This window comes from Ambystoma mexicanum, chromosome 4p (assembly GCF_040938575.1).
Source record: "Ambystoma mexicanum isolate Mex_15411 chromosome 4p, UKY_AmexF1_1, whole genome shotgun sequence".
In the NCBI taxonomy this organism is placed as follows: domain Eukaryota; kingdom Metazoa; phylum Chordata; class Amphibia; order Caudata; family Ambystomatidae; genus Ambystoma; species Ambystoma mexicanum.
Window position 1 is genome coordinate 889,393,694 of NC_090927.1, and position 21,042 is coordinate 889,414,735.

Here is a 21,042-nt window from a genome sequence, read left to right on the forward strand (position 1 = left end):
TTGTAACATATCTGTAGGATTGTGTCCTTGTTAGTTTTATTGGCATTAATAATGAGACAAGTTGCATGGAAAGGGAGGGTTCTGTAAAAAAAGACAACCTCAAAGGTAATCTTATCAACACAATTCTATAACTCAACAACCCACTGCTAAATGGCGATACCTGTTCATATAATACTGTCCATGTGATTTTAAAAGAGAAAAACAAAAGTGAGAGCGTTATTTAATTTAATTAAGGTGCATTTTAAACAGCATGGCCATGTCTTACATTAATGATTTAAGAATCTACAAGTCACACAGAGGGTTAAAAAGAAACTTACTTTTAGAAGAACAAATGGATAAGCAATGTTCTCCGAAGTTACCAATCTAATGCTAAAAATGGCTATCACGATTTATTGTTCAAGTGAATTTTTAAGGTAAACTCTGTCTTTGTTGTCTCTGCTCAAAAGAAAATTAACTGACTTTTTGTTTGTGAAGCCATTTTGTTTTATGAAGATAGTTTGAGTTAGAACACCAGTTTGCTTTGGGAAGCTGTGTTGTTGTCGCGCACAGAAACACTTGTGTTCAGGCGCATTGTAAATGACTTATCATATCATATCAGGGGATATGATAGATATGATAGAAAGAATATTATCATCCAAAGGACCGTGCCAGAGGATCCAACAAACGGAAAGACTTTACTAACCCACTATCCATTCCTGCTCCTCCTATATAACTGGCACCTCTACACCATATCTGGACTAGCCACACTCCACATAAACCAACAGAGAACCAATACTATGGGCCTCATTACGACCCTGGCGCTAAGGTATTACCGGTACCGGTAAGGGTCCTCGTACCGGTAATCCCTTAGTGCCTGATTACGAGGTCCCTTTGCGGGTTGGAGACTTTAACGCCTGCTTTTTGCAGGCGTTAAAAACCAACCTGCAAAGGGACCTTGGTGCTAAGTACGGTGCCGCAATTTGCGGCACCGTGCTTAGCGCCTTCCCCATTTCCATTGAGCCTTTGGGGCAAAAATGGGAATGGGGAAGGGCCATGGCGGCATGGGGAATTACCGCCCCGCCAACCTCAGAATGGGGCGGTAATTCCTCATTCCGCCATGGCGGAGTCGGTAAATTACCGGCATGGACCATGGTGCACCATGGTCCAACGCCAGGGTCGTAATGAGGGCATATGTCCACACCTAGAGTGAACCAGTCACATAGGGCCTCATTACACGGTAGGCGGTGAGCCATGGCGCTATTAGCGCCATGGCTCATGCCGGTAAAATACTGGCACCGCCTTGGCGGAAAGGGGATTTACCGCCCCATTCCAAGGTTGGAGGGGCGGTAAATCCCCCTTCCACCATTGCCCTTCACCATTCCCATTTCTGCCCCATAGGGCTCTATGGGAATGGGGAAGGCGCTAATTACGGCACCGCAATTTTGCGGTGCCGTAATTAGCTCCGAGGTCCCTTAGCGGGTTGGATTTTAACGCCTGCAAAAAGCAGGCGTTAAATACCCCAACCCGCAAAGGGACCTCGTAGTAAGGCGGTAAGGATTTACCGGTACCGGTATTTTACCGGTACCGGTAAATCCCTACCGCCATCTGTGTAATGAGGCCCATAGTCAATAAATCCATCAACAATGCAACTACACACCAAGATGCCAGATTATCTTACAGCTACAACCACCTGTGACTCAGGATCTCATAAGGACACTATCTAACCGGTGCACAGGATCAACCCATCATAACCCACATAACATAACACACTAACACCAACACAAAACACTACCACACACCCAAGACACATAATCCTACCTATATGGTGACAATGCACAAGGCCTCTCACAAAACGACCACATGCAAAACGACACTCACAAGAGCCAGTTCCTCCTGGTTCTGAATCTGTCCTCTCACCCTATCCCCACTAACCCCGAGAACCCTCTCTTGCAGAGCCATGCAAGCACCTGGAAAGTTCCCCTGGGTGGTAGCAGTGCACGGTACAAATGAACATAACAGAAGAAACCTTGTGCTTTTGTGTGTGAAAAATGCAGATTAGGAGACTGAATATGCAGTGCTATCCATACGTGAGTACAGTGATCTTGATGCCTGTGTACCGGTGTACATGGAACTGTTGTCCTCCGCCCTCAAATCTGAACAGAGGAAGGGCAGTTGTACAGCTTTTGTGATATGGTGAGGGAAAGAGGAAATCTGACTTCCCCCTCTCCAGCAAATGCTGATCCAACTGGGATTGACGTTAATGGGACTGACGGTGGTAATGCCTTTGAAAAGGGGTCTGTTAATAGTGTTGGGAGATTGATGGTGATGATAATGATAATGTCGATGATGAGTAGGGATTGAAGAAGGAGAAGACGATCAGCCTACATGTGAGAGGGTGGTAGAGGAGGAGCATGCTGGGGAGGTAGGGCAGGGAAAGGAGGAGTAGTATGCAGGAGTATTGGTTCTCGAGGAAATGGAGAAGGAGCATGCAGGATTACCCTTTTTATCCTCACTTTCCAGGGCCTAGGATTATTCTAATGTGCTGAGGTGATTGTCCCAGCCAAGGCTGAACCCATCAAGTGTTCCCAGAGCCAGGTGCCCAAATTAAAGTATTTGTTTCAGACCATTCATTTAATGGGTCCAGGTGTACCAAGGGAGTCACATATGCTAATTGGTGTGGGTTAAATAAGCATCTCCTCTCTCCATTCAGGCTCCCGTCTCACAAGAAAGACATATACATTGTGTTTGTATGTGCCCACTCCATCTAGCAGTGTACCATACATTATGTTTCCGCCCTCTTCCATGAAGGAGTGCCGCAAAATGTGCATTCACCCCCTTCCATGAGGGAGAAAGGCAAGACATTATCTATGGTATGATATGATATGATACAGCATTTATAACGCGCCTATACACAAGTGTTTCAAGGCGCGGCGAGGCAAGGGCGGGGGGGACAAAGGGAAGACAGACAGCGATCCTACTAGGCCAAGTGTCATTCAGATTGTGCAAGTGCATGTGAAGGGGGGAAAAGGAAAAGTGCACGGGGGAAGGGAGAGGGGAAAGTGCAGTAAATGGGAAAAAGTGGAATAAATAAGAAAAATAAATAAACGGCCAGCTGGAGGCAAGTGCAAGGAAGTGCAGATAAAAGTGCTGGTAGGGAGACTGTAGGGATACAGAACAACGGTCCCCAGGTGTAGGTGTTGCCAGGGAGGCAGTGCAAGTGGGCAATTGACGGGGCCTGGGCCAGAGATCAGAAAGGGTGGCCAGGTAACCCGAGCAGTTTCAGTCAGGATATCAGCAGGGGAGAGGGGGAGAGAAAGCAGAGGCAAAGAGGAAGGTTTTGAGGTGCTTCCGGAACTGGTGATGGTTCCCCTCGAGTTTCAGGCAGGCAGGAAGGCTGTTCCAGAGAGAGGCCCCAGCCGAAGAGAGTAATCTGCCACCAACTCGTTGCTTGGAGAATGCACCCAGTTCTCTGTGTGCCAACATGCGTTTGCGTAATTCCTCTCCTGTGAGAGTCTGGTAAAAAAGGAGTGCTGCCCCCTCCTTGTGGGGGTACATTAGCAATTGTGCACGTGCCCTCTTCCTTGTGGGAGTGTGGCAACATGTGTGTGCACCCCTTCCCTACAAGACTAAGTTACACATTGTGTGTAGTCCCTTCCCTGTGGGAGCTTGTGAGTGCCCCCTTTCTGTGGAAGTATCGCAGAAATTGGCTGGGTGCTTCCACCCGGCGAGAGTGCAGAAAACATTGCCTTCCCAGCAGGAAAGTAGCACAAATTATATGATGTAGCCCCTTCCTTGTGGCAGTGTCTTAGAAACGTAATGTGTGTTCCCTGGGGAAAAAAGTAGGTTTGCATCCCACTTGTGATGTGCGTGTATATCACAATAGGTGTGAGTGACTGATAGTTCACTCAGTACAGTGGTATCTCAAAGCAGGGATATTGAATATCATGAATATTAGGTAGGGTAAACAAAATATATCTTTTTTTACTGCACACTCTGGGCTCCTCACAACAACAGTCACCTTAAATAACCATCACCATGTCAGTGTTATTTAAACATCGTACCTTGAGATAGTAGTTTCTATGATGACAACAGCAGTTACCACCAACAACCACTGCACTTGCTGACTTGCCTTCCACCGGGTCAGAGGTCATACTCTGGCTCAACAATGAGAAGCTTCTGTCTTTGAGGGTACTGTTGTTGTGCTTGTAGATGCACTTTGACTTTACCATGGTCTCCTGTAAAGGTGCTCACTCATTTTGATGAATGTCAGTTGTTTGACATGACAAACACCGATATGTTTCCATTTGAACAGGAAGGGACAATTGCTCTTAAAATGTATTCAGATCATGCAATATATATGGGCAGCATAGGGTGCTGACGGCAACAAAGGCAAATGCTGATGGCCACACAAACTGCTTGGGGAACCAATGCAATAGTCCATTGTCCTATGAGACCTGGCACATTGTCCTATGAGACCTGCCACCTGATGTCTGCACCTGGGCCCAACATGATGAAGAATTAATGAACAAGAAATGGGCCCCACAGAACTGTGTGTGTGTGTGTGTGTGTGTGTGTGTGTGTAAGAGTTGTAAACCCTATGTGGTGTTTCTCTGTGACATGGCTGCACTTGATAGAAATGGACAATAAGCTGAGTGAAAATCCATGATGTTATGGATATGTTGATGTTACTGTTCTTTTGTATGTTTTATTATGAAATAATAAATAAAGTGACCAAAAAAAAAAATAAAAAAGAAATGGACTACCAGATACTAAACATCAGACTGGCTGTTCGGGATGCTCAGCTTTTGTCTGCCCTTCGAGTAGCATTTTGTACATTTCAACTGTGTTTTTTCTCGATGTGTCATCCTTCTCTGAACATTCTGGAATGCATCCAGTTTTACTTTAAAGCAGGGTCAATGAAAGATGCCTAAAGACATTTGTTTTCTTTCATTTGTTTGGTCCATCGATTAAAACAAACAATTGTCAGCAGTTGCCTCGCCCCCTGCACAATATCTGACTTGACTGTGCTTTCCTGTTCCATTGCTTTTATTGACAGGTTAATTTCCAACAACAATTTCAACTGACATATGTATAGAGCTATGGCTTTCACAAGGCAGAGACTGTTCACACATTGGCAAGGAGTCGGTGGGAAGCAGGACCCATCCAATGCTCAACTGGGTCTGAATATATAGTCATGTACCGCATTCCATTGCTCACACAGGAGGACACGCATATGCAAGATTGAATTCCAGATGGTCATCATGGACATTTTCATCTGGTGGTGTGGGCGTTTATGTTGCACATGCAACACTTGCAATTAACACATAACATTTTAAAGAACATACTCTAGCCCTCAGAATATGTCCATCTTCATGAAAACGCTCCCTAACCCCAGCTATCAACAAGGAAACCCGCATCCCCTCCCCAGCTCTTACCCAAACAAGCATGTGTTGTTATCTCATGTGACAATGCTGAGCACCATCATCTTGGGACACAAATATCAAGAATTGTTAGCTTGGGCGAACCCCATTCCTGTATTTATCACAAAGACATGGGTGGTCCTGGATTTCCATGACTCTCTGCTCCACTCATGCCATGGGTGTGACTTAAAAATGCCCTTGCTGCTGATGTGAGATTCACCACATCCCTCCTACCTCCCAATGACCTTGCAGCATCTCTGTCACCAGACCAACAACAGTTAGCTGACTGACCTGCTGCTGCACTATGGGACCAGGTCTCATGGTAAATTAAATCTAGTTGGCCTAGGGCACAAATTGGTCTGGGGACTTGGCAAAGAATGCATGTAAAAGGGGATCACCTGTCCGCATGTTCATTGGATGCACCATACTCTTCCTTCACAGAACCCCTGGCAAGATGGTTTCAGAATGAAGGACCAATCCAGTAGGAGCTATGGCATATTATCTTTCTGGGGTGGTGTTCACGTCCCCTCCCTTAATCACCCACCTCTCTCTCAGGAGGATCACTGCTACCATACAGCTCGGATTGGTCTTTGGCTCCCCAGAGTCCCTATTTCCCAAAGCCCTCACACAACCCTTTCAGTTGGTGCAGGATTCCCCTCACTCTACTTCCACCCATCCTACCCCATGTGCCCTTCTTTGTCACAAAATAAAGTAAATTGCTCTCTCAGCATTTCTTGTATGGTGACATGACTTTACAGTGGTGCAAGTGCAGCTGTATGCATTGGCTCTGCTGCCATTACAACAGAAGGGAACCACTCACAGTGTCCAGTTGCAACAAATCACGTGCTCACGTCAAGGCTTCTGCAAGGCCACAAAGCAGAAATCACAAACACAGTGGCTGGAAATGGGGAGGGTTGCAGCAGCCCATAGGCCACCCCCATGCCTTGGGGAGCACAAGAGGGCAGAAGGGTGATGGTGAAGGGGTTGTGTGCACGAAAAGCAGGAGAAGCTGTGTGGAGGCATAGGAAGATCGAAAGTATGTGCACTGGTATGGGCACTGAAGGGCCTCGATTGAGAGTAAGAAAGGTGCAAATGCAAGACTAGCAAAATATAGCGGGATCCCCCTTCAATGTGAGATAAGGTGACATACTCAAGGCAGGGGAATGAAAGGTGGGAACCTCTCTGTGAAGCACAGCACTAGTGATGCAAAGACCTCAATGAGCAACATGCAGGGAGGTACAGACTCTTATACAAAAACTGCTGCATGAAAGCACGCTGGCAGAGAACCTCTTCTAGACAACATGGACATACAAATTCATAATTCTGACCCTTTACATATTAAAGGGCATACCCTGGATTGGGTCGCTTCTACAAACATTAATGTTAAAGCAATTAAAACAAAGGGCCTCATCACAACCATGCTGGTCCGGAAACAAGTGTGCTGGTAAGCTTACTGCCACTGTTGTTTCCAAACTGGCATATTACAGGTCTGACCCTGCAAGGCACAGCGGCCATGGAAGGCAAACTGGTTACGGAAGCACCAGCTTCCGTGTCCCCACATGGGAAGTTCAATTTTTCCAGCGCCTGACTTTCTGGGCAGCACCAGTACGGTTACCGCCGGACCCGTAATGAGGTCCAACATCTAGTTATTGGCTCCAACCATTCCTTTATTGCATGCAGTAGACAATCACCAGGAAAACTGCATCGGAATCACAAACTCCCTAAGCAAGTTCTTAGTAGAAACGTACACATTTAAAATCAAATCCCTAAGCAAGTTCTTAGTAGAAATGTACAAAATATAAAATTATGGACCTGAATAATTACCTGCAAATGATTAAGACCTCAACTTCAGATCAGGACTCTCCAAGCAAACTTGAAGAAACTACAGAAGCTATATAAAAAACAGTTTTAGATAGAGTTACCCATTAGAGGTCGCTCAGACCATCTCATTTGGTTTACTACAGATATAAATACCATTAAACAATTTAAAAGACTGGCGGAACAGACCTGGAGTAAAATAAGACCAATGAAAACACAGGGGCATGGAAAATGATCATAAACATAAAATATACGAGACAAAGAAACACTTCTATAATGAGCAGATCCGAAATGCTGATAATGATACAAAAAAGGTTTTGACATTTTCCGAAAATGGGAAAATCCTACTGCTTTGGAACAGCTATTTGTTCCGGATAATGAGGATTGTGCTAGAATACATCAAGCATTTTCGGACAAAATGATGTCAGCACGTAATAGAATTAGACTTTGTCTTAACATAGAAGAATGTACCGTAGAAGAGGATATAGAAAGGAATGAGGGGAACAAGAGCAAACAGTGCCTTTTTGAGTTTAAATACATATCTATTAAGGAAATAGAGAAGATATTAAAGAATATGCATCCAACTTCCTGTCTAGGTGATCTTATGCCATCCAAGATAATTTTGGAGAATGCTAAACTCTTTGCCCCATTTCTCAGGAGATTTGGAATGCTTCTTTTTCTCAGAAGTCAGTTAACGCAGCTATTAAAGAGGTGGTGGTGGAAAGGTTCCAATCCAGATGCATCCAGTCTAAGGCTCATGACACATACTCCCTTCTTACTCAAGATTGTCCATGAAATTCCTGCTATACAACTACAAAAACACCTAGAAATATATCAATCTCTTCATATGAAACAATCACATTTTCACAGCAATCATGGGACCGAGATTGCCCTCCTGGATCTACAAACTCAGATGTTGGGCACTTTTGAGAATAGTAAGACAAGGTTACTGATCTTATTAGATCTATCTGTGGCCTTTGATTTATTAGATCACAAATTCCTGCTGCACACCTTGGCTGACACAGGAAACTGCTCTGAGAATGTAATCGAATGGATAGACTCATTCCTGAGTGATACAAAATCTAGGATTTGCTGGGGGAGTGCCTCGTCTGAACCATCCCAGATACATTACTGCATATCACAGGGTGCTTGTCTATCCCCTGCGGTTTTCAAAAATATGTCAAGCCATTGTGTGTCCAAATGCAAGGGATGGGCTTGCAGTACACAAATTATGCAGATGATTTCTAGATTATTATAATTATTATAATTGTTTTTTATAGCACACTTAATACCAAAGAGGTTCCTATGTGCGGACCTGGGGTTCAAATCTGTTTTGGTCTGCGTCGTCTTGCCTCCAGGATTAGCGTGTTGCCACTGAGCTTATCGGACAAGAAAACAATCAGTTTGAAGTGGAAGGCTGTCGAATTCGGGTTTCAGCTAAAGTTTAGACCATAGGTGTCTTTGTGGAAGCCTATCTTCATGCCGATGCCCATGTAAACGCCATTGCAAACAATTCCCAATATCATTTGAAAGTACTGAGACAGATTAGTCCATTAGTCTTGCAGAAAAACTGTGAAACCCTAGTCTGTGCGATCCTATTGCTGAAAGTGGACTATTGTAACTCCTTGCATGGTGGTGCTAGGAAGAAATTTGTTAAAAAAAACTACAAACAACCCACAAAGATGGTATCAGGATTATATGTAACATGCCTAAAAGGGAACACGTAACCACATCTTGGAGAGAACTTCACTGGTTACGGGTGCCCGTGAGTGTTTACTTTAAGGTAGTTGCCCTGACTCACACATGTATTTATGGGGAAGCTCCTCGTTACCTACAAGAAAGTCTGGACCAGTAAAAACGAGAGATCCTTATATTCTAGCACTGCCCAATGTCTCATGGGCCCTTGGGTTAAAAGAATAAGGGGGGATTGTAGAGAATTTCCGGTGCTGGCTGCATAAGCCTGAAATTATCCCCAGATGGACTTACGCCTGGATGAAAGACACTCCATTTTTATGAGACGTACGAAAACCCTTCTTTTTCAATAATGTCAAGTGTGATCTATTCTCTTAATGGTGTGATTAATTTGTCTGATTGTCCCTGTGTTAATGGGGCTCCGCTGATGCCTGCGGGCATTGGTGTGATACAAATACGTAAATAAATTAATACATACATTTGCATTTACTAATGTTATACTGTTATAGTGTTATACTTTCTACTATCTACACACTTTTTATTCAAAATACCTTCTGCAATAACCAGTAGAATAAAAATGCAAACTTGTGTTGTTAAAAGGTTGTGTGAGAAGTGATCAACAGCACTGCAGTCAATGCAACTGCCAGACTTGGTAGATAGAAGTCTATCTACAGAAGGAACGGGAATGATAGGAGGAATGAAGAGTCAGGTGTTGGAAATACATTTCCCAAGTACAAGGACATCCATGAGAAGCATTTTTCATCTAGCTTCAGGATCCTAGCCGTGTTTACCTGATATGAGGATAGAGAGAAGTTGGGCTGTAGATTTGTGCTGAGCACTATTTATTAGTTTGTGTAGTCCTGATTTGTCTGTGCAAGGTCACAGGTTGGTGAGGTGAACCCACACCCCTAGGTTGGTATATGGAGACAGTCCTGGTTACCTTGAGGGGTCTTTATCAAGGCAAAGGATGGGTTGTAGGAAATGGGTTGTTGCCCCTGGTCATGCCCCCTTGGGGATGGATTGTTCTATTGTATCCCAGTATTGGGTCTTGAATGTCTGAGGCTGTTGTTACAGTCCCGGTGGAGTTAATCTGTCCTGATATGTTTGGCATTCCATCAAAGGGAGTGATTGAAGACACTTTTTGACCTACGAAATGGACTGAGTGGCCAGAACATTGGTCCCAAACTAGATGGAGGGCCCCCTATGGGTTATTTGACTTGGTAATGGGCTGTAGCAGCTTTGCCACAAGCAGTGGCTATCACCTTTCTAATGTCTGCAGTCTACCCACCTTGTCTTCATTGCCTTCTGATGTGCCTCACAACAAGTCGCCCACAACATAGCCTTCCTAACTTTGGGTTTTGCTTAGACTCTGCTGCATCTCCTCCTTGAATTACATCATATTTGTCACAGCCTCCATAAGGTCAATACCATGCCCCACTGCCTTTTATTGACCCATCCCTAGTTCTTGATTCCAGTTCGGGAGCAGGAACAAGGCCTAGTTAGATGCGTGGGGGAGGAACAGCTCATGGCTCCCTACTCTTCCCTAGGTGTCTCAAACCCTTATGGGAGGAACAGCAGGAACTCTGAAATTTGAACAGTGGCTTCCATAAATGTAATATCTTTATCCTCCATTAACAATAAATTCTATATAGCCTACAGCCTGCGTCTCTAAAGGAAACATGGTCCACATTGATGGTGATGTTGTTAGGCTCTGACATAAGTAGGTGATAGATACTGTGCCCTGATTGTTGGGATGTCAGCTATTCTGTTAGTTACTGATACTGAACTCACTCCTCTCCTCATCACTGCTCCTCCCTAGTGCCCAACAACTGCCACATGTAAGACAGTAAACAGTATCAGCATGCCCTACTCTACATGCGTGTACTCATTCACTGTACAGAGACTGGTGGAAATGCATGCATCATTACTATTTGATTTGCTACCCTCATTCCCCTCCTTTCTTCATACATCTCACTGTGTAAAGCCCCTTAGTTGACTATGCAGAGGGTGTTTTTCTCCTATAGCCTCATTATCAACTTCGGTGGCAAGCGACTTCTGGTCATGCCCAGAGATCTTGCTGTCAGCATGCCCTTTAATGACATGTCACCACTTCTTTGGATTGTGCAGGCTGTAGGGCCAGACAGCAACTACAGTGAACTGTGTGGATATCTACAAGTGCCTGGTCCTGATATTTGACAGGATTAAAACATCAGTTAACCATCCCAGCCAATAAGTATTTCTTTTATATTCAACTGTTTAACTTAGAATTGTATTTAGCTGTGATGACCATTTCGATTTGGTTTAAAAAAGAAACATGTTTGCATACCCTTCTATATTTGTAACTATTTACAAATTCACTAAATATGTTTTTAAAAATCTTTTTATTTAAGTACACTAAATCAGCCTCAACATCACCTGCCCTTGACGTTTTCAGTCACTTGAGTATATGGATATTTGTATATTGCCTCACGCAGATGTGACATGCCAATTTCATACTCTAATTTATACAATCCCACTGCACAATTCTGGGCAGAGAACAGAGAGTGAGGTACCGAAGATCAAAATTTATTTAGAAGAAAACCATTTCATATAACTGGGTCACCACCTTTATCCTGGGAACCACTACAATATTGTTTGTATCCAAAATAAATACTTTAAAAAAACATGTTTACCTCCTTATATGAATTTCACTATAATAAGTCCCCAAAGGCATCCACTCGATATTCTGCATACATTAGATTCTACAAATACTAGCCAATCAATATATTTCAGTTGCGTTTTCATCAATCTACACAGATTACCTTTTGCCGAGCATTTCACCAGATACAAGGGAATACATTGTTCTTTTTCAACAATCTCTTGTCACTTGCTTTCCTCCAGTATCAAACAAGTATGTTACGAAAGAGGAGCACCGTAAAAGACATTTATCAATCGCTTTTCCAAAAGCTTATTTTTCTCCAGCATCATGTCAAGTATGATGTCAGAGGAAAACCAAATTAAATGGAGAACAATTATTTATTTTCTTTTGACTCTTCTACAGAACAGTTGTAAATGTGCGGATTATGCATAAGCTATGTGTATTAAACAAAGGCTTTCATACATATGGTCCAATAAGTTGGAGTTCGAAATTGCTTTTCAATAATAATTTATTTATTGTATTGTGAACCCACATGTATACTGGGTTCTCAGTGCAACTGGCTGCGGCTTTCTCTGAACATGTCAAGTGGCACAGTAAGTAGAGTGCTCACTTTGATATCCAGTGCAGAGCTTGTGTGGGGGAGGACTGGTCCAAGAGACCCTCCTCGCCCACGTCTTCTCCCCAGGTGAGGGCTATGGCTCATCGGGCGTCCCCTCATACCACCCGGGCCCAGGTGGTGGAGGGTTCACCTGCTGACGACATTGCCCACACGTATTGATGCCCACATATATCGAATTTAGCTAGGCCCAGAAACCATTTTGTTTATCAAAGCTGGTGTGAGCTCAGCGCGCTGTAGCGCGGCCCCCACCCACGGAGAGTTTCAATTATCCCTGTCGCCACAGCTCCCTGGCAGATCCGCGACAAGCACGTTCCCACGAGCAGGACGGACATGAGCTAGCATAAGATACTGACACTGTAACATTTCACCGTTCGCAGTGTATCACTGCTCCCAGAATGACCCGGTCAGCAGGGCCTGGGTGATGGTAAGGTCTGTAGAATGCTCCTATGATGGAAGAGGAAAAGTACCCAGATACAAATATAAAAAACCACTTGTTGTATTCTCTCCACACGAACCACTCATACTAAAGACACCTGTAGAATTGTGTAATTAGTGTACATAACACCAGCCATGAAGGACCCGTACCCCTGCAGGGGTGTGCAAATGACAAAAGCATTCCGGGGGAGTGGTCCTTAGATGTATCATTAAAAAAACCTTACACCCCGCGGTCCCGCGCCATACCTGAACTAATTCTGCTACAGTACACAAGAAGGCGAGTGTAACCATGCAGGGGGCACCTGTGACGGGTGTGCGAGAATGCACTCGCCACGTCAAAGCCCCTTGCATGCCGCCACCGTCACATACGGTGGCGGTTCATTTTCTGTGTGCTGCACAAACCGTAATGCTACCTCACTTACTGCAAGATGTATATGCATATAGTTAAATACTGTAATTGTTGAAATATAGTGTACTAATAAGGTGCTCAGACTGAACATAACTGAAATGCTTTCAGCAAAGTGAAATGTGTGTTCTCAAGTAATTCAAACAAATATTATAAAGAGTTCTAATGATTGTAATGTTTACACCTCCAAAAACCGGCAACACGTGAGGAAGATACCTTTGCAAAAATGTGCAAGGCCATTCCCCTCCCACCCTGCGAAGGCTGCCAAAAGCATGAGAACAGAGGCCCGCGCCGCGCTGCCCCACCTCCCCCAACTAGACTGGAGCCGCTTCACAGATGCGTAGCCCCCCTTTACAGCACCCAAGGCCACGGGCCGCCACCTGCATTATTTACAGCATAGCAGTAAACCTCTGCCTGAACCCACACTTCCAAAGGCGCCCCCTCGTAAACCCCACAACCCACCAGATCATCCTAGACTTATGGCCCTGTGCAATAAGGACACCCAACACTGTGGCAACACACAGCAGCACATTTATAACCACATCTAACAAGACAGGGAAACTTGTACCGCCCGTCCCATGCCCCGAAGCTTAGCCCCTCAACCTTTGGCACCGGTCAACAGGACGCTGGTAACCATGCCCTGATAAATGACCATTAGACCCCTCACAAGGTGCGTTCCTCCTGTGTTGCATTAACCTGTAGAATAACCTATTGGAGAATGTATTAAAGAAGATAATATTGCAATGACTGAATGACTGCGGTGTGCATGGCCTAGGGCAAATAAGTCAGGAAAAGACATTCATCTCTGACACTGGCCGCGAAGGCACAACAACACCGCCCGGATGAACTCTGCCAACCTGTCAGGCCCAGCCCTACCCACGAGGCTGACCAGTGACGTTCTTCAGCCACAACCAACCACATCGCAGCAGCACCTATAGCTAGTCATCGCCACCCAATCCCATTGAACTTGTGTCCCCTATAGTATGTAGGTTCTCATGACGTTTTTTGTAAATATAAACGCCTGTCTTTGCTATTGTCAGACAGAGCGCTCTCGGAGTTTGCAGAGTTCTTTGCATGCCATATTCTGATAAACTCCCATTTAAGCTCACCCGCACTCTGTCTTGGCCTTATTCCCTACTTGGGAGAGTCCGTCATTGTCTCTCATTGCGGGGAGGATCGTGCTGGTTGGGGACGCTTGCCTTCAGTGGTGACCCCGAAAGCGTGATTATTACTATTATTTCTTCCCAGTCTAACGTTACCGTTCCCTTTTGGCACGAGAATCTCCGGTCGAAAAGGGATACGCACGGTGAGCCGGCTCCGGGAGGCTGGCCGCCAACGGCGACCGGTACACTAAGAAGTGCGCACTCAAAAGAGAGAGGGTACGGGATCCCAGTTGAAAAATCCCCTTTGAGTACCGCTCGCCGGAGCCGGGGCTGACTGTTGAGCTGACGGCGACACTGCCTGGACGGACCCAGTTTCGGAGACTATCGGTTCAAGACGGGCATGTGAGTATTGAGTGCGAGCGAGTGTAAAGGGAGTGGGGGAAGAAGGGTAGGACAGGGAACGAAGAGGGGGCACGCAGATCTACTAAGGATCATTATAAAATTTCCTTGCTTTTTCTTTGCATATGGCCATTAGGATTAAGAGGTAAATAAGAGATAAACGTGACGGGAACCTAGCTCCGAAAGGGGGTGGAAGGCGGCGCCGCATAGTGCTATCTTGACTAGTACTGGGAATATATGAATAAGTGGAATATAAGACAAAAAGTGTCCAGCAAAAGGGGGCACTGAGAATAAATTAGAAACCGCTATTACTTCTTTTCTTTTCTTTAGGGTTAGGGGGAAAATAAAAGTGAGATTTGTACAAAACAAAGGGGGAGAGTGAGAGGGAGAGAGTTCTACTACACGAGAAAAGAGCAGACTAATATATATATATATATATATATGCGCATCCATATATCGGAATAAGAAGGACAAGGACAGTCGGCTAGGGAGGAAAGGGAGGGCAGCGTGAATTGTGAATGGAGTATTAGTGGGAGGTGTGTGCACCTCGTATGTGTCAGATGACAAGTTGATGTTGTAAGCGGGTAAAATGGTTATAAGTGTATAAAAATGGAATGGTCATGGTAAGTGTGACCAGATAGGACCTGTTTGGAGAGAAAACCGACAAGGGGGAATGAGTGTGTGCCTATTTTGATTTCCAGGTCGATGTTGTCAAAATAACTGATGGTTTGCTCTTGTATGTACCCCCCCAAAGAGAAGAGAATAGCGACTTTGTGCAGCCAGTTGTGTATTGCGCAGGCAGGGGGCAGAGCACAAAAGAGCCCATTATTGACTGTGAGGTAAAAAGAAAAAGAAAAAAAAACGAAAACAATATTGGTAAGAGGTTTACATTGTAATTGTGGATACACAGATAGAAACAAGCACTAGGAGAATAGACAAGATGGGGGCCGAAACACCCTTATCGCACATTTGTAAGAACTTACCAGGCTAAGCGGAGCGAATTAAGAAATATCATGACCAATGGGTAACCGAGTTAAAGGGAGAGGGGTTACCTCAGATTTGGCCCGAGGGAGGGTCATTTGATAAAAGTGTTCTGGATACGGTGGCCACCTGCATTTTTCTAGAATACAAGGGAAAGCAGTTGCAGAATAGGAGAGAAGTATTAGATCTGTGGAGGTTATTTGAGGAGATACCACCACCTAAAGCGCCAGCGCCAAATCTTGACCTTCCGTCCACCACCGACAATCCACTGATGATACAGAAAGATGTCAACGAAGCATCAAGTGTAGCGCCACCAATAGAGGTAATAAGTCTGTACCCGATACTAAACAAGCCTGTGCCCGCAGAAGGGTACAGTGACCCCACTTACGTACCTCCCCCGACAGCTCCCACACCCCACCGGCCCACGGCACCCCCGCCATATGAAAGTACAAGGGAGCGAGCCCAGGCAGGTACACAAAGAGTAAACATAGAGAAGCTCACAGATGATTTACAATCAAGACTTTCGATAGCAAAAGATGAGCTCTCAAGGATAAAAGATATATGCGAGCAAACAGTATTTAATGCAACTAGATCGGGGCGCACGTCTAGAGCGCCAGGTGAAAATAGAAAACCCGAAGAGGGGTGGAAAAAGGGCGAGATCCTGTTCAGAATTGAGGAAGAACCGACACGAATAATAGAAGTAGGGACACGAGAGGGAGATGTCGATAATGAAGAAAGGCTTGTGGGGGACAGAGAGGAATTACTATGTGATATAAGGGACGATTTAGAAGAAAGCGACAGGTTGAGTATGGCAATGGGAGGGGGAAGCGAAGGGGAGGAAGGTACATGTTCGATGAGAACATTAGATGATGAGTGGACGGGGCGATTAAGAAACAGGGTGGGGAAAATGGCATCACTGGGAACATCAGCGGTCAAAACGGGTCCAGATGGAACGACAAAAGGAAGGCTACAGCTCCCATTGATACATAGGGGAGGAGGGAGGCCTAACTATATCCCATGGGCTCAGATGGATAAAGCCAATTTATTAAAGCTATTGCCCCCGTTGTCAGGAGGGGCAAGCAAGTGGATATACGCCTTTGAGAAGCACACTGCCGGGGTACCCCTAGCAATAGGAGACGTGAAGAGCTTGCTCGTATCAGCAGTGGGGGATCAGGCCGAGAGAGTATGGGTCAAGGCCGGTTTCCCGGGAGTAACATTAGACTGCGACCGCCATGACGGAGCCTCCTTTAACACAGTGCGTGCAAGGGTGTGGGATGCCTTGCGGGAAACATTCCCAGATACGCCAGACTTACAGTCAGTAATGCAGTGTACAATGAATGATGGGGAGGAGGCTATGGATTACATTTTTCTGGTCCAAGAGATGTGGAGAGCAGAAACGGGCACGCCCTGGTATCAATCGACATCTTTATTTTATTTTATTATAAAAAGAGGTCTCCCCAAAGAAGTGCAGAAGGCGCTCGATAAGATAGCTGGCATTGAAGCAAAGGGATGGCCTGAGATCCAAAGCATAATAGTACACCATTGTAAGAGAATAAAGGAACGGGAGAAGGAAGTGGCACAGAAGAGATTGCCAGACGAAGCAAAACTAGTGCAGACAAAGTTGGTGAAGGTCGCAGCGGCTGTAGCCGCACTCCCCCACAGCAGGGAGGGAGATGAGGAGGAGGAGGGGCTGACAGCAATACAAGGAAGAGTGGCAACTAATTGGGCAGGAGCAGGACAGCGGCAGTGGAACGAGCAGGAACAAGGTGGAGGTCCGCAGTGGCAAGAGTGGACCCCTCGAGGGGGACGAGGTGGGTACAGGGGCCGAAGTGGAGGTGGACCAGGATACGGAGGAATGGGAGGAAATGTATGGCAAGGCCCTAGAGGTGCGCAAGGGAGTTGCTGGAACTGCGGGAAGTGGGGGCATTACTCTAGGGAGTGCAGAGCTAGGCCCAACAATGGGTTCCAAGAGGGAGGGCAGTATGGCCACCCCCACCCGGGGAGCCCATACGGTCTTCCAATGGGACAGCAACAACCGAGAAACCCAGGGCAAGGTAATAATGAGCAGCAGCAGGGGCCCCAATATAGAACACAGGCCCACCCACAAAATAATGACAATATGCAGTACACGCCAGGCAACCCCTTCGCTATAACAGCAAACGGAGCCCCCGCACCAGCACCCTACAACGGCATGTCAGTGGTTTCAGGAAGTTTCTTTAATCAGGGGGGGTGATGAGACACCCGGCATAGGACAGCCCACAGAGAACACTTGCGTGTCCAGTTCTATCTACAACCTACAATGCAGCAGAGGAACCATTGGTCGGGGCGCAGATAGGAGACAAGCAGTTCATATTCATGGTTGATTCGGGAGCGGAGAAATCATGTATCAGGGAGGGCCGGTTCCCGTTATCTAACAGGAAGTTAGAGACGCAGGGGTTCTCTGGGGCTGAAGTTGAAGTTCCTTACACAGAAGCATTGGATGTAACAGTGGGGGGTAAAACTGTAAAGGCACCCTTACTATATTACGAACATTCACCCATAAATTTATTAGGGAGGGATCTCCTGAGTAAACTTAACATGACCATATCATTCACTGAGAGAGGTATAGTGTGCTCTACACCCGGGATATGCCCCTTGCGTGCAATGGTGGTAGTGCAAGCCTACACAACCACACTGGAGGTACGAGGACTGCCAGAAAATGAGGAAATGTTTATTGAAGGGCTAAAGACATTGGCCCTCATAATTCCAGAGCTAAGGAGAATGGACTGGAGGATCCCAGCAGAGTTCCTCTTCCGCCCCATAGTGTGCCCTGACACCGCACCTGGATCAGTGGTATCATTAGACTTGCACGCTGTACAGGTATCAGCAAAAAGAATAGCTGTGATTGGAGTGGATAGGGAAGGATGTGAGTGGCGTACAGTGCTGTGTACCAATGCCAACATCGCCCTACTAGAGTTAACAGATGAGGATCTCTTCTCAGACACAGAAGGGGATGGTGAGATAGTAATGGAAATAGCAATGCCCTGTGACATTTTGATTCAAGCCAGGGAAACCCCCGTCCAACTGATGGCAGTGGTAGGAGCACCGCCGTCATTTTTTGATGACGACATGAGGCTCGTACCAAATAATTTGTGGACAACAGGCCCCCATGATGTAGGGCTGTTGCATGGAGTACAACCCGTGGTAATAAAGCTAAAGCAAGGAGCGATTTTACACCGAGTGAAACAGTATCCATTGTCCCGTGAGGCTGAAGAAGGGATAAAAGAGACCATCAATGCCTTACTAGCACAAGGGATAATAGTGCCCTCGACCTCCCCATGTAACACATGCATTTATCCAATCAAAAAAGCAAAAGGAGGGTGTTGGAGGATGATACAGGACTTACGCCCCCTAAACGATGTAATTCAGAAAGAGTTCCCTTTGGTCCCGGACCCTGCATCCATATTATGCAGCATTCCGAAACTAGCATCACATTTCACAGTAGTGGATTTGAAAAACGCATTTTTCTCAATACCCCTGGCTGAAGAGAGTAGATACCTTACAGCATTCACACTGGGGGGTAAAAGGTATGAACACTGCAGACTACCACAGGGATACTGTGAGAGCCCGAGTATATTCAACCGCATATTGCATGAAGACTTGGGAAACCTATCAGTTGTGAGTACAATCATTCAGTACGTAGACGACTTGTTAGTGTGTGCACAAGACGATGAAACATGTAGAAAGGATTCAACAACGCTCCTGACACTATTGGCCAATAAGGGGTACAAGGTAGATAAGGAGAAACTACAGTACTGCCTGACAGAGGTCTTATACCTGGGACAACTAATATCAAAAGATGGAAAAAGAATAATTCCCGACAGGGTAGAAGCGATAAGGTCAGTAGCGGAACCCACAATGTGCAACTATTGCCGAGCATGGATATTAGATTATGCAACAAGACCCCTACTACAAGCACTAAAAGAAGCACAACAGGAAAATAAAAAGATTGAATGGTCAGAAGAAATGAGCACGTCATTTCAATCATTAAAAAGGTTAATTTCAAGCGCTCCAGTGCTAGCCAACCCTGATTATGGACGCAAATTTTACCTATTCTCACACTGCAAGGGAACACTCATGACAGCTGTTCTGACACAAAAGACGTCCTTAGGACACAAGCCTCTGGCTTACTATAGTGGTACTTTGGATGCCGTAATGCAAGGCCATTTCGCGTGCGAGCAATCGCTCGCTGCAGCCGCGTTCGCGATTGAGAAAAGTGCCACAATAGTAATGGGTTGCCCAGTAACATTGTTTGTGGAACATTCATTATTTGCAATACTTGAGAGGTCAAAAAGCACACTGACAACACAGCGGGCAACAGCTTATGAAATAATATTGTCCAGCACCAACATCCATGTGGTGAGATGCAAGACAGTGAACCCAGCCACATTCATTACAGAAACATGCACATTAGAGGACATACAGGACCACGATTGCGCAACCTACACAGGAGAAAGAGGGGAGGACACAGTGGTGTGTGAGAACGCTCTGAGCGAGGGGGAAATGTACTTCGTGGATGGGTCTGCATCAATTGATGTGGATACGGGAGAAAAGCATGTTGGTATGGCGGTGGTAAGATTAGAAGACGGTGAGTATGAAACATTAGTGCAGTACCGCCTCCCATCACATTACTCCGCACAAGCAGCAGAATTGATTGCGCTCATAGAAGCGTTACATGCAGCCAAAGGTTGCGCAGTAACAATATACACGGACTCAGCTTACATGACAACAACAGTGCATGGAGGTCTAGCAAGATGGGGACGGAGGGGGTTTCGGCGGGCAGACGGAACACAAGTACAGCATGCAGAATTGTTGAAAGAATTAATTGAGGCCCTACAAAACCCTACTGCAGTAGCAATAGTTAAGTGCCAAGCACATACATCCAACACAGACGTTGTGTCTTTGGGGAACGCGGCAGCGGAAGCTGCCACCAAGGAGGCTTCCTATTTTCAGAAATATGAAGCAGGTGAGTACATGATGCATCACAAAACAAACGAAGAACCCCCAGAAGGGTACAATATGATGCCCATATCACAAATACTAGAATTGCAGGACGGGGCTAGTGAAGACGAGAAATTGATGTGGACAAAACGAGGGTGCAGCAAGTCGGGAACCGACTTATTGTGGCGGCAAAATAACTCAGGGAAGTTAGTCATGCCAATGAAGCATCTAGAAATTGCGTTCCAACAACTACACTTCCCTGCGCATAATACCAAACAGCACATTGCAGCCGAAATACAAGAAGAATGGTACGTGCCCTGTCTCCAGGAGCACGTATCTCGACTAGCAATGGAATGCACAACATGTCAGATCTACAATTCAGGAATGACATTACGCACGCTTCGGGGAACAATTCCAAAACCCATTGGCCCATTCAGAGAGCTGCATATTGATTATGCGGACATGGGGGAAAGGTGTAATGGCGCACGATACATGATCGTGGTTGTGTGCCCATTCTCAAGGTGGGTGGAAGCAGGTCCGTGTGCACGACCTGATGCCAAAAGCGCTGCAAA